This window comes from Myotis yumanensis, unplaced genomic scaffold, assembly GCF_028538775.1.
Source record: "Myotis yumanensis isolate MYYU_CA2020_CCGP unplaced genomic scaffold, mMyoYum1.0.hap1 SCAF_20, whole genome shotgun sequence".
NCBI lineage: Eukaryota > Metazoa > Chordata > Mammalia > Chiroptera > Vespertilionidae > Myotis > Myotis yumanensis.
Window position 1 is genome coordinate 6,911,648 of NW_027223771.1, and position 14,816 is coordinate 6,926,463.

Here is a 14,816-nt window from a genome sequence, read left to right on the forward strand (position 1 = left end):
GCTGGTTTATTGATGAGGAAAGAGAGACTAACGGTGCCGTCTTGAAAAGTAGATTGATAATGCCCAAGTCATCCTTTAACATATTAATAGACCCGGTTGACGTCTCTGCATAACACTGACATGGTTTAACTGACCCGGTCTTCCCCCCTTTATTCCCCAAAGGTCTCTGAGACCCCTGGCCGGTGTGACTCAGTGGTTGAGCATCGACCTATGAACCAGGAGGTCACAGTTCGATTCCCGGTCAGTGCACATTGATGTTTCTATCTCTCTCTGTCCCTCTCCCTTCCTCTCTGAAATCAATAATAGGAAGGGAGGGAGGGAAGGAGGGAAGGAGGGAGGGAGGGAGGGAGGGAGGGAGGGAAGGAGGGAGGGAGGGAGGGAGGGAGGATGGATGGATAATTGCCAAGTTACATCTTCAATCCGCTCTCCGGGCTCTAGATCAAGGAAGGAGTGAGACTTGAGGGAGGAGTGGGGAGGGTGGGAGTCCTGGGGACACTATTCCGTCACCACTTGTCGGCTGGTAAGCTCCACCGAGGAGATGAACACATCCAGCCCGACAACAGGAAAGCACGCCCTGCCTTCCGAAAGAGAGGTGTGTACGCAGGTGCTGTGCACCTACCGACATGTGTGAGCAGATGGCGTACGTGGTGGCTAGAGGCAGAATGACAGCCCTCGCTTCAGGAACAGGCCTGCATTTCTCCACTCCACGCCCGGCAGGTCTCCCAAAGTCAAGGTTCCCGGTTGCCCTGGCAACAGCTGATCACATCACTATCTCCCGGAGCCGCCCAGGGTGTTGCCACTCAGCTGCACTGGGAGTGGTTCCCATGTGATCCTAGTTGCTGGGGAGACGGACAGCCTTGCTCCAGGAGGTGGGGAACCTTGGATGGCCAAGCTTCCTGCCTTTCATGGCCTATTGTTTCTCTCTCTCCCTCTCCCTTCCTCCCTGAAATCAATAAAAATATATTTAAAAAAATAAAAAGCTCTTAAATGGTTCACTGTTACTACCTGAAGTATAGAGCTTACTTAGAAAAATAAAATAAAAACAGGTTTATTATTGCTCCGTTTTCAATGGAATTGCCACGTATAGTAAGCAAGCCCGAGTCACTCTTGCCAGTGTCCCTGCCCCCAAACCAAACCTGTAGATTTTCTGCTCAATGTACAGGAAGGGAAAAAAGTGCCTTAAGATAATATTGGACCTTTCAAAGTAGATTCATAAAAGCTGAGAAGTCGTGTTCATCCTGTGAGTCACCCTCGGTCGGCTCTCTTTTAAAATGCAGCCTCCGTCTTCTTCTAACCGAGGGCTTTAAAATTTCAATGTTCAAGAACACCAGCTTTATTAAAATTAGGGCTTGGGGAAATGGCTCAGAAAAGAGAGAAAGAGAATATTATCCAGGCATTTAAGAGATGCTAATTAATGAAGTTCTTAAAGCCCAGAGAGGACATTCCATACAGCAAGGGTTTCTGTACCGAGGAATGAAACTCATCTAAAAACAGAACAAAACATCCCGGCCAGCGTGGCTCAGTGACTGAGTGTCCACCTATGAACCAGGAGGTCACAGTTCGATTCCAAGGTCAGAGCACATGCCCTGGATGTGAGCTCGATCCCCAGTAGGAGGCGTGCAGGAGGCAGCTGATCAATGATTTTCTCTCATCAATGTTTCTCTCTCTCTCTCTCTCTCTCTCTCTCTCTCTCTCTCTCTCTCTCCCCCCACCCCAACCCCCTTCCTCACCAACACTTCCCACACTCAACAGAGTAAAAGTAACATCTGATTTTATCTTTTTATTACTGCATGTTGTGGTAGCCTGGTGATGCTCAATCTCTCTTTTTCTCTCTGCTCTGGGCCCCAAACTGAAAATCTCCTTCGAGTGAAAAATAGATTCCTTGCTAGAGAAATAAATAAATAACAGGAAATCATTTTCCGGGGCTGGTAATGATTCCCTAATACTGATATCAATCAGATAATCCGTGTGCTGTCTGTGGACAGTGCTAGGGCTGGAGGGGGGCTCAGCCCTGGCCATAGAACAGGATAACCTGCCAGGTGAGGGCTGGGGAGGGAGAAGAAGGGCCTACAGCTTGGGGGTCAAGGTCAGGACTCTGAGAGCAGCATTTGATTGTCTTCCTGCCTTATTTCTCCTCAAAATACAACTCAAAGCAAATAAATAAAGAGGAAGGCTGATGTGATGCGGGGGCTGCCTAAAGGATTTGGGGAGGTGTTGGTAAGAAGACCCAGGAATCCCCAAATGGTCACTCCGTTGTCACCAGAAGGTCCCTGGGAAGGAGAAGGGTATGGGATGGATGGCCTCATCAGGAAGTCCGTGTTCCTGACAGAAGGGGGAACCTGAGGCCTCATGGTGGTGAGCGGGCTAGAAAGGGATGTGAGGGGAAAGGGGGTTCGTGTCCTTCACGCTGGGAAGCCTGGATCCTAGAGTCCCTGGCAAAGCAGAGAACCCGTCAGCCTCCCCACAGCTGCTTCCTGCGGGGGCTGGGGAGGCCTCAGCAGGTCCCGGGAGGGGCCCAATCAGAGGCCATGGGAATGATCTGACCCCACCCTCACTGAAGGCAGCTCAGAGAGACTGCAGGCTGGATTCCTAGTCACTGAGCCAGCATGTCCTTAGAGCAGGGATGGGGAACGTCCGGCCCGCGGGCCATGTTAAGTGCTCCAAATCATTAGGTCTGGCCTTGCCAAGGCATTAGGGGTGAGTTCATGAAATGTTCAACCAAACAGAGCAGGCTGATTTTTACGTTGGTAATTTTGTATGGACCCCGGATGATGTTATAAATATCCACATGGCCCTTGGCAGGAAAACGGTTCCCCACCCCTGACTCAGAGGACCGGCAAAGAGGGCGTCAAAGAAATAAATGATAAAAGCAAAATAGATCCAATTCAGCTGCACTGAACCTGGTAAGAAGAGAAAACGTAGGCTACTTTAACCTCAACATCTGTGTAAGTTCTGTGTTTAGATCCTTTTACTGCCCAAGAGGGTGGGTGTCCTGGACACAGGATTTTGGCACGCTGAGTGTTTGAAGGTCTTAAAGGGACCTTAGAGAGTGCTGTCATATTCCGACAGACTCGGGCCCAGCTGAGGAGCCCGGAGTGAGGGCAGGGAATTTTTAGGAGGTGTCTCTTTAGAGAAGTAAAGTTTTTCTAGATCATACACACTGAAAAACAGTCTGAGGAGGGACACGTCTCAAAATAGCACAGTCTGAATTCCTGGGCTAACATGTCCCCTTCATCACTTACATGCTGATCATCCTTGAACAAGTTACTCAACCTCTCTGATCTCTGGTTCAGTATCTGCCCTTTAGTGTAAGAAGATGTACCTAGGCATCTGCTGTGAAATGAAATAAATTAGAACAGGGGGAAAAAACTCTTCTTCAAACTGCAGAATGGCATAAATATAGTATAATATGAAAAAAGGAAGCGAGAAGAAAGAGAAAAAAAAGTAAGGAGGGGTTGGCCTCCATCCGAGGGCGCGTGATATGGGAAGGTGTTTCCCAAGGGGCCAGGGGAAGATGAATTGCCGAAGTCAGGTGAACTACACTTACTGTAGTGAATGATGGATTTAATTATACAGACTGTATTATATTTGTGCATAAAAAGTACAACAGAGCGACACTGCAATTATCCTATTGAGCAATGTTCCTGCCAGCCCAGAGGCTGCCTCTGATGCTCAAAGTGGTCGGATGTGACCTCCACACAAAAGCTTCAGGGAAAAGAGAAATGCTGGGGCCCACAGAGTGACAGCCCCCTGGGGCCCACACAAGGTGACTTAGTCCCCTGGCCTGTTCCCTTACTATGGGATGGATGGATACATGGCTGGCTGAATGGCTAACCTTAAGTTTATGAGCTGGACAGTTTATAGTTTAACTAAGGGTTAGAGTCTAGATAGTCCTATATATATGTATGTGTGTGTATGTATATATATATATATATATATATATACATACACACACATACACATATACACACACATACATCATACATATACATACATACACAAGAGAGCGAGAGAGAGGGGGAGAGAGAGGGAGAGAGTTTTATTTCAGTTGAGTCCTTTCCCTAAGTTACTACCCAAGTAGAGCCTTAAGTTTAAATGAGGGAATCCTGCCAAAAAGTTGGCTTCCTCGCCTGGCTGGTGTGGCTCAGTGGTTGAGCATCAAAATATGAACCAGGAGGTCTCGGTTCGATTCCCGGTCAGGGTACATGCCCGAGTTGTGGGCTGGATCCCCAGTAGGGCGTGTGCAGGAGGCAGCCAATGGAAGAGGATGTCTCTCTCCTGAATGTTTCTGTGTCTCAAGCTCTCCCTTCCTCTCTCTAAAAATCACATTTATAAAACAACAACAACAGCCAAACCTTTATCTGTGACCGTCTTTTCCAGAGTCTATCAGTTCTTGGGACATTCTTTCTGCAGTTATGCCAATGCTCTGATTGGAGTACCGGTTTCTCTCTCATCAGTCCCACCCCAGTGGGCGGGGTCTTTGTGCTGTTCTGCGTCTGCCTGCTGGATTGGTCTGGGGCAGGGGTGGGCAAACTTTTTGACTCGAGGGCCACAATGGGTTCTTAAACTGGACCGGAGGGCCGAACAAAAGCATGGATGGAGTGTTTGTGTGAACTAATATAAATTCAAAGTAAACATCATTACATAAAAGGGTACGGTCTTTTTTTTTTTAGTTTTATTCATTTGAAACGGGCCGGATCCGGCCCGTGGGCCATAGTTTGCCCACGGCTGGTCTGGGCTGTCACTCAGATCTCCACGGCCTCACACACATGCAGCCTGCGTTAGGAGAGCTTAATGCCACAGGCGGTTAATCTCGTTTTTTATGTTTATTTTGTTCCTAGTTTCCCTCACAGAGACTAATTTATTTTGAAGTTCCAGGAGCACTTTACCATAACCTCTCACTTACTGACTATCATAATAATAATAACTACTTGGGGTGCTTATTAGACATCAATCGCAGTGTTAAGTGTTTTGCATATAAAGTTCATTGATTTAATTTGCACAATATCCCTACGAGATACGGGGTGTTTTGAAATTTTTTAAAATTTATTTTTAAAATATATTTTTATTGATTTCAGAGAGGAAGGGAGGGAGAGGGAAAGAGAGAGAGAAACATCAATGATGAGAGAGAATCACGGATCGGCTGCCTCCTGCACGCCCTCCTACAGGGGATGGAGCCCACAACCCGGGCATGTGCCCTGACCAGGAATTGAACCTTGACCTCCTGGTTCATGGGTTGATGCTCACCCATTTAGCCACACTGGCTGGGCATATTTTTATTTTTTAAAAATGTCTTTGCTTTACTTTACAGATGGAAAAAGTAAGACTTCTGGAGGGTTAATGAGATGTCCGAAGGCCCTAACAGGGCTGGCCTTTTAACAATGTCCCTTTTTCCCACTGTCCCTGTGAACATACAGGGTGCACAGCACCTGACTCAAAGGCTGGTCCTTTGAGGACAGGGTGGGGCATGTTCCCTTATTCCCACCCCAAGTTCACCTGCTCCCGCTGTCTCTCCACCAGGTCTAAGGACAGGGAGGCATCCTCACACCTCCAGACACACCTGCTTCATTTATAACAAGGATTTGTTCATAGAGAGAGATCTTGGAGGTACAGCTTCGATTAAAATCCAGCTGAGTGATACAGACCACAGCCTCGAAAGAACAGAGCCCGGCCGGTTAATATGGACTATCGGGAACCGGGGAACCGCAGCCGTGGCTTATCGTTTACCGAATGTCACGGGGAGGTCATTCCCATTAGGCAAAGACACATGCTTGTCGGAAAGTTTTCTGAACTGCACACACTGTAAAAATAGCATACATTCCTTCCCCTGAGCCTGAGGCGGCACGCGCGAGCAGGTGGGTACTGTTAAACGCACTGTCCTTGCCACGCACAAGCCAATCACTTCTCATTTTGTCAGTCACACTCTCGTCAGTACCTGCTGGGTCAGCGATTTAACTTCTGTTTCAATGAGACAGCAGGCCACGTGGCGGTGAAGGACTGATCCCGACATTCCACGCTACAGCCAGTGTGACCTTCCCAGCACGCGAGGGGTCACCCACACCCCTCCCTAACTTACAGCCCCTCAAGGCGTCTGCACAGATGTAGGCCTCGAGCTCCATAGTGTGACGCACACTACTTTGCATATCTGGCCTCGGCAGACCTTGAACCCCAAAGCCCAGCTCTCCTTCTGCTTTGCAAACCCCCCCATCCTATAGATTGGCACATGCTACAGCGTCTGCCTGGGAGTGTCCTGCGTGACAGTGTTCCACAAGGAACTGTGTCATGTTTTTTGTTATTTTTATTTTTGTTAATCCTCTCCCGGAGATATTTTCTCCATTGCTTTTCAGAGAGAGTGGAAGGGAGGAAAAAAAGGGAGGGAGGAAGAGAAATGAGAGAGAGAGAGAGAGAGAGAGAGAGAGAGAGAGAGAGAGAACACTGATGTGAGACACATCCATTGGCTGCCTCCCACAGGAGCCCCACATAGGGTGGGGCAGAACCTGCGACCCAGGTATGTGCCCTGGACCAGGATCCGAGACCCTTCGGTGCATGGGCCAACACTCTAACCACTTAGAAACACTGGCCAGGGTGAGTAATGTTTGATCATTTATTGAATTTGTTGTACTTCGTTGCATTTACCAGGCACTTAACTTTATGCCCGGCACTGGGTTTGTAAAAAAGTGCACGAGGGGAAATACTATTAATATTCCCACTTTACAGATGAGTAAACTGAGGCCCACAGACCTTAAAACATCTCATCAAGGTCAAACCCCAGCACGTTGCAGGATCAGGATTGGAACCCAGGTACCTGAGCACTGGGAGCTTCTAAACCACACTGTGCAGCAGGCACGGAGGCTCCCTGTGGGTGCAAAACAGACACAACCTCTCTGCAGAATACAGACGCCACCGCAGCCGGGGGGGAGGGGGGGGGGGCGACATGTAACAAAGAACAAGGAAGATGCGTCCAGAAAAACCCTCTCCCCGGGGACGGAGCAGCTGTATTTTCTCACCTGAAAATTCCCTTCTCAGTGGTGCCCGCAGCAAACACCTTTTATTTGGTGGCTCCCACTCGGAGCGTGAGTTCTCGCTGCCCAACAGGTCTGCCTGCCTACCTGGCCCATTACCTGATAAGAGGCAGCTCATAGATTTCCTTTCTTCCCTCCTGTCCCCTGCGAACAGCTCTGTTCGCAGGGGAGTCTGTCTCATCTCTTCCCGCCTCATTGTTTTAAATGGGGATGTCGATATCGCTGCACAAAAGCTCACAGGTCACCGGGGAATTGGCAATCCCATTTTTAATGGGCTCCTCACAGCGTAGAGCAGGAACAGTTAGGGTGAGATGTACCAGAGGAAAAGAGAAATGAAGCCCAAAGCCAAATCGTGGTTTCAGAAGCAACAGGTCCCAAAGTGAGATCTACAACAACGCAGCCCTGAGCGAAGCTCCGTGGCAAATGCCTGCGGCTGACGAGCCGACGTTTGGTAAATACTAGCGATTACAACCTATGGTATTTTAAAATATATGTATTTTTATTGATTTCAGAGAAGAAGGGAGAGGGAGAGAGGAACTTAAATGTTGAGAGAGAATCACTGATCGGCTGCCTCCTGCACACTCCCTACTGGGGATCGAGCCCACAACCCGGGCATGTGCCCTGACTGGGAATTGAACTGTGACCTCCTGGTTCCTAGGTCGATGCTCAACCACTGAGCCATGGCCAGGCACTATATCCCTATGTTAGAGATTGGAGTTCTACACTAGGATATGAAAGCTCTGAGAAGTCCTGCAATAGGGACTTGAACCCAGATTTTTCTGAGTTCATTTGGGAAGAGAACGTCTCTTTCATCACCTTTGATTTGTAGGAAGTCTATTAATAACCCACGGAATGAACATTCCATGAATCGCAGCTTGGGGAACACTGACTTCAAAAGCACTTAGTTTGATTGCCCATTTGCAGCCCGGAGGGCAATATCTAGAATCCTACCCTGGGAAGAAGGACACGTTAAATTCACAAGTCCGGTGGCTCCCTGAAGCGGTTACTGCAGCAGCTGGCTTCACTGTCAGTCCTTTCCCACATGGCCCCACCCACGCAGCGACCATCACTAACGAGCACCCCTTCGGCAGGAGGAGGACGGTGTCCAGGCACAGCCTGGCCGCCCTCTGTCTTCTGAGATACCCCTCCTTTTTTAAAAAAAAAAAACTATTCATTTCAGAGAGAAGAAGGGAGAGGGATATAAAGATAGAAACACCAATGATGAGAGAAACATCATCAATCAGCTGCCTCCTGCACGAACTCTCCTGGGGATGCAGCCCACATCCCGGGCATGTGTCCTGACCTGGAATCGAACTGGCGACCTCTTGGATCCGAGGTCGATGCTCAACTGCTGCACCACACCGACCGGGCTCCCTGTTCTTACTGGTTTGGAAAAATCTATCCCAGAAGTGGCCTGGGAGCTTCCTCCCTGTCGCCCTTGACTGGGTCACGCGTCCCTGCTTAAACCACTTAGTGGGGAAGGAACCGAAGTGACATAATTCGATTCAACAAGTCACTCTGCATCCCCGGGACAGGGAAAGGAGTCACCTTCCCTTAGCAGATGGAGGGGGAGCCCCTGAAGAGCAAAGCAGAGCTGTGTCAGTGCGAGGCGGGGCGGGGAAGTGGCTGTGGAAGAGGGAATGACGACACTGGCTACCCAGACCCCTGTGCTCAGGGGCCTCAGAAAATATGGAGAAACCGAAAAAGCAGGAGACAAATCGGGAGAGGGGTGTGCAAGCCAAGCCAGAGTAAGAGGCGTTCCAGGAAGGCGGGACACTGAGGCTGCGGACAGGCAGGTGAGGTGCAGGCTTCGAGGTGACTTGATCAGGAACCATGTGCTTGGTGACGGGGTGCAGGCTGAGTGAGTTCAGCAGACTGATGAGCTGGGAGGTGAGGCCTGGAGGAGCCCTGAGGTGAGTCATGCCTGCGGACACGTCACAGGTCCCTTTGCAGTAAGGCGGACAGCTGGTGAGAACAACGCCAGAGGAAGAGACGGCATTTGAGAAGGTGTTGGGGTGGCCACCGCTGCTGCTGGGATGTTTTAAATGGGAGAGATGCTCTCAGACTTAAGGGATAAAGGCTTTGCGCCCTGGCTGGTTTGGCTCAGTGGATAGAGCATCAGCCCATGGACTGAAGGGTCCCGGGTTTGATTCTGGTCAAGGGCACCAACCTCGGTTGCAGGCTGGATCCCCCACCCTGGTCGGGGCATGTGTGGGAGTGAATAGGAAGATCAAGAAATATAACTCTTATAATCGCCTTTCAATCTTTTTGCTCTTCAGATACGCAACGTGCTTTTCATCTAAAGCAAAGCCATACATGACTCCAGAGAAACTCAATCTGAAAAATGGAGATGGATTGCTAAAATATTTACTGTTCAACAAAAGAGCAGAAAACTGCTATAATTCTCCCCATTCCTCTGTTATCACTCCCCAGCATGTGTGCTCGCATGGATCACACACGCATCTCGGGGAGAATCTAGCAGAGGGTTTTGATTAAATGCTGTGTTGAGAAAACAATGCGGAGACATTTTAATTAGGTCAGATAAAAGGGTTGTGCTGGAGAGAAATATCTTAACAATCACTTTTAGGCTCTAGCCTTAAACCATTTCCTAGAAACTCGGGCTCTGTACATTCTCGCGGCGCCATTATCCGAACACTTTGAAAGCTCCTGCTGCCATGAATGACCCATGGCTTCCTAGCCCACGGATTTCCATCGCCGGGTTTCTGAACCATTGAGGCTCATTCTACTCCACGCAAACAAACACCGAATTCTAAGTCCACGGCGTTGAGTCACTTGTTCGCCCTCACTGAAAGCACAGTTGATAACAGACCTATTGCTCTTTAGGAAGCGATGCCACGTACTGCTTCTTGCCTATGGTGGCTGCTGATAGCCAGGGAGTTGTGGGACTGATAGATGTGAATTAGAAATTTTTGAGACCAAGAAAAAAAAAAAAAGAAGGATCTCTTATCCTTGGAGACAGTATGGAGAGACCTGGAGAGTCTCATTCTAAGGGAAATAAGCCCATCAGAGAAAGCCAAGGATCCCATGATGTCATTCCTATGTGGAATCTAATGAACCGAAAAAACTGATGAACAAAATAGGGTTAGAGCGGAAACTGGGATCTGAGGAACGGAACCAGGGAGCAGTATGAGAATGCTACCATGTCTCACCCAGAAACATAAATGATGGAAATAGATGGGTACTTCCCCCCAAAAGAATGCAATCTGTTGGAGAAGACTGCCCGAACAAATGTAGCCATCCTTAATCTCAAAATATTATATCCACTACATACATATATAGCCAGATAGCAACAGTACACATGTATACTTGTTAATGTGTTTCCTACTACTTAGTCATAAATCGTATCTTTCCATCTAGGTCAGTGGTCGGCAAACTCATTAGTCAACAGAGCCAAATATCAACAGTACGATGGAAATTTCTTTTGAGAGCCACATTTTTTAAACTTAAACTATATAGGTAGGTACATTGTTAATAACTTAATTAGGGTGCTCCTAAGCTGGCCTTTGCTAAAAATGTCCTCAATCTGATGGAGGTACATTCGCTGAGGTCGACCCCTTCCAACTCTCCCATCCACACGCATCTTGTGTACTTGTTTTGTCTATCTCCTTTCCGAAAACCGACTTCAGCGAAGGGCCACGAAGTTTCAATAGCACTGTATGTGCGCGCCCACACATGGTATTTTGTGGAAGAGCCACACTCAAGGGACCAAAGAGCCTCGGTTTGCCGACCACTGATCTAGATTGTAAGCTACTAAAAAAGGGACTATTTTGCCCGGCTGGTGTGGCTCAGTGGTTGAGCGTAGACCCATGAAACAAAAGGTCACTGGTTCCATTCAGGACACATGCCCAGGGATCCCCAATAGGGGGCGTGCAGGAGGCAGCCAATCGAGGATGTTTCTCTCTCACTGATATTTCTATCTCTCTATGGCCCTCCTTCCTCTCTCTCCAAAAACAATAAAAACATTTATTTTTTCATTTAAAAAGATATTATGTTGTGTGTCAGCATTATTAACATCAGTTGATGTCAAGCTTAGATGGGTCAAACCAAATTAAGCCTACCTGGGAATGTTCACCACCGCCCCCTTATATTTAATTTGCTGAAAAGAAAATTAATGTATTTTCTTATCGGAGATGCCTCCGAGTCTGTCAGTGTGACCCAGCGTGCTGATAAATGAAGCCAAGGCAGCCTGGACATAGCTTAGAAATAACCCCGTCTCTCTCATTTAACTCACTGAACTCTGGTTCCCGATTTCAGACTGGCGTCAGCGTCTGAAACTTCCATACCCACACCCTCGCTCCCGTCTGCCTGGGGTGTCCCGAAAGGGGTGTCACTTGCTAAGTCCATCTACCTTTCACTATGGCAGCCCCTGGGAACCTAAAAATGCCGCAAAGCAAACCTGTGGGGTGAACTCAAGAAAGGCTTGTCTTTGATTTCCAACAGAGCTCAGAAGCCAGACAAGAAGCAGTGAACCTGGGAAGCTTCGTTAGACGTCGTAAATGTAGAATCACTTCGTTTCAGGTCCAAGCAAGTAGTTCATTTTTCTTTATTATTATTATTATTATTATTATTATTATTGATTTCAGAGACAGAAAGGAAGAGAGAGAGAGAAACATCAATGATGAGGGAAAATCATCGATCGGCTGCCTCCTGCAGGCCCCACACTGGGGTTTGAGCCTGCAACCAGGCATGCGCCCTGACTGGGAATTGAACCGTGACCTCCTGATTCATAGGTTGACACTCAACTCCTGAGCCATGCCGGCTGGGCTCCAGTGGTCTCTTAAAGGTGACTGTATCCTTTTCAACCCACCAAGCAGCCATGCAGACTGCATCTAAAATTAGCTGCTGTGATGTATTTGTTTTTCCTTTCTCATCTAAACACAGGCAACAGGACAACAGAGCCTTTTGTGTCCTCTGACTGCTGTATCATAGGGAATTCTTACTTCCTATTTGTACTCAGCCGATGAGCCAACCTATTGGGAAGAGTGTGAGGGACCTTTTCCCAAACACCACCTCTTACTGATGTTCCAGGAATTACGCAAATGATGCCATTCATTCTCCCACCTCCTCCTCTCTAGAGAGGCTCCCAGGTTGGAAATGAAAGGAATTCTTCTCTCAAATGTGTGTAATCCACACTCATTACTTTTGACAGCAAAGGGTGGGATGGCGAGATACCACAGTAGCTAAGGCCTTAATCGCACCACCTCTGCCACCAGCTTAGCGGCGCGGCCCTCGGTGGGTCCTCGCTGTAGAATCAAAATGCAGGCAACTCATGCTTTCCCACTGCACTTGAATAGAAGGGAATCTACGGCAGGTGAAGGAGGATCAAAAGTGAGGACTCGAGGGGGAAAAAAGACCTAGCTAATGTCTCTAGGGACAGAGACACTGATCTCGCCAGGGAGGAGCTGCCTATAGAAGAAAGGCCAAGTTCTCGTGAAGAACAATGAGGCTTTCAATGAACTCGCCTGCCTCTCCTCTCCACCTGTTCACATTCCCCACAGCGGCCTCACTCCCCGCTTCCTCCAAGCCCTGGTTCCTCACCCCCCACTCTACTTGTGCATCTAAGCTCCTCTCTAGTCATCTTTTTAAAAAATGTATTTGTATTGATTTTTAGAGAAAGAGGGAGGGAGGGAGGGAGAGAGAGAGAAAGAGAAACATCCATGAGTAGAAAGAATCATCGATCAGCTGCCTCCTGCATGTCCCCAACTGGGGATCGAGCCCATAACCCGGGCATGTGCCCTGACCGGGAATCAAACTAGTCACCTCTTGGTGCATGGCTCAACACTCAACCACTGAGCCACACCAGCCTGGCAAGGAAGTTAATTATTTTTAAAATGCTATAGGATTGCGTGGCTCCTTTGTTTCTTTTCATTGCACACTTATAGTTTCTGGAACATGAACAGAAAAAAAAGGTAAGTGTCCTTGTCATGAATGAATCATGACAGAATTGAGCTCCGTTGCCATGGTGAGCCCCATCCACCCAATATGATGGACGTTCTGGCTTCGTTCCACTCTATGGGGCGAGGGCTGAGTCAAGGGTTACCTTTCCCTGGTCACGGAAGTGACCAAGGCTTCAAAAACTATTTAATCCATGGGCCGCCTCACGCTGGCCTAGAATTAAATTCTCACCCTGTGAGCAGACACTTCCCAAAGGGCTCCTGTGCCCTCCGCAAATGATTATTCCTGCGGCGCGGGAACTTCTTAAATCATTTCCCGAACTTAGGTCATTCTTACACGGCTTCCCGATACCCCCTGTCACACAAATTACTTAAAATGCTTCTTTCCATCCTAAGCAATACCACCCACGAAGGAGGGTTTGATGTGCGTGTTATAATTTCATAGGGAACGAGATGAGTACTTTTCTCTAACAATGAAGAATGCTACTTGAAATTCTCTCGCGCGACACCAGGGTCATTCACACCAGAGCCCCGGGAACATTGCTTGAATATATTACTGAGAGCCAACCCGGTTAGGAAGTGTCTTGGTGGAGATCTGGAACCGAAGACCCAGCTCAAAATGGCTCTATGCTGGTTCTGACAACATGCTGAGTTGTTTTTCAGAGTCAATGGAACAAAACCACAAGGCGTGCAACTGAAACACATGCAGAGGAGAGAACTTTGACCAACGCTCCCTGTCCCCAAGGAAGCCAGAGGACTGGGACAGGACAGGAACCTGAATGCCAGAACCTTTCAAAAGCCAAGGGGTTGCTGTCCACAGGGACGGGTGCTGAATCCTCACCCTTTACCACCTCTTACCATAAACTGCCAAACTACCAAGTCCCAAAGCCACGCTATGGAAACCTCCCCGTCAAACCAGCATGGTCTCCTTAACCCATACGTCTTGCCCGGATCCCCAGGCCGAGGAGACAGATGTCAGCTCGGGCTCGTGTCTCCTGGCCAGCCGACCTTGCAATAAAGCCTTTCCTTTGCTCCAATGCTGGGCAGCAAGCCCTTGTTCGGTAACAAAACCTGCATCTCGAAACCAGCCCTGAACTGCAGGAGGGCGCGGAGCCTCTGTCGCCAGCCTCTTGCTGAGGGCTCCCGTTTTATTTGTGTTGGAGTGTGAGGGTTTTTTTACATACTCACAATGTTTCTCTAGGCTGAGATTAATCTTATCTTCCCACGTACGTTGGCGCCGGAGGTTCTATTTGCTTGCTTGATGGGTATGAGGATTGGCTACTTCAGGACACTTGCAGGGAACAAAGAAAACCAGCTTCTCTTTAATCGACGCCTACCTCTCGAGAGAAGAGAATGCCTCACCCCCTGAGCAACAAGAAAACACATACAGTCGTGTACCCCTATCTCCTTGTTGCAGCCTGGAGCCCCATCCCTCCCCTTTTATTGATTTTTTAAAATATATATTTTATTGATGTCAGAGAGGTAGGGAGAGGGAGAGAGAGAAACATCAATGATGAGAGAGAATCACTGACCGGCTGCCTCCTGCACATCCTACACTGGGGATCGAGCTCACAACCCGGGCATGTGCCCTGACCGGGAATGGAACCGTGACCTCCTGGTTCATAGGTTCATGCTCAACCATTGAGCCACACCGGCCAGGCCCATCCCCCTTCTTTAAAAAGTAAAAAATGTGGAGCCACAGGTCCTCCCAACAGGTACACTACGTGTTTTCACTTTGCATACAACATATCTCACAAGCCGACTTGTCCTTAGCACTTTCATAATCTGTTTCCCTTGCAAGCTGTTTAATGCTGGAGCAGGCAGGGAACAGAACAGCGTATGATTCATGGATCAACTGCATGAAATGCGGAAGTTCTAG

At 48.4% G+C, this 14,816-nt stretch overlaps 1 long non-coding RNA gene across 1 annotated transcript in view; it reads right to left on the minus strand.

Annotated features, from left to right (window-relative positions):
* The window catches only part of LOC138998417 (uncharacterized), a 95,541-nt gene that overhangs the window by 66,898 nt on the left and 13,827 nt on the right, over nt 1-14,816 (minus strand). The gene's annotated exons all lie outside the window — the stretch shown is intronic.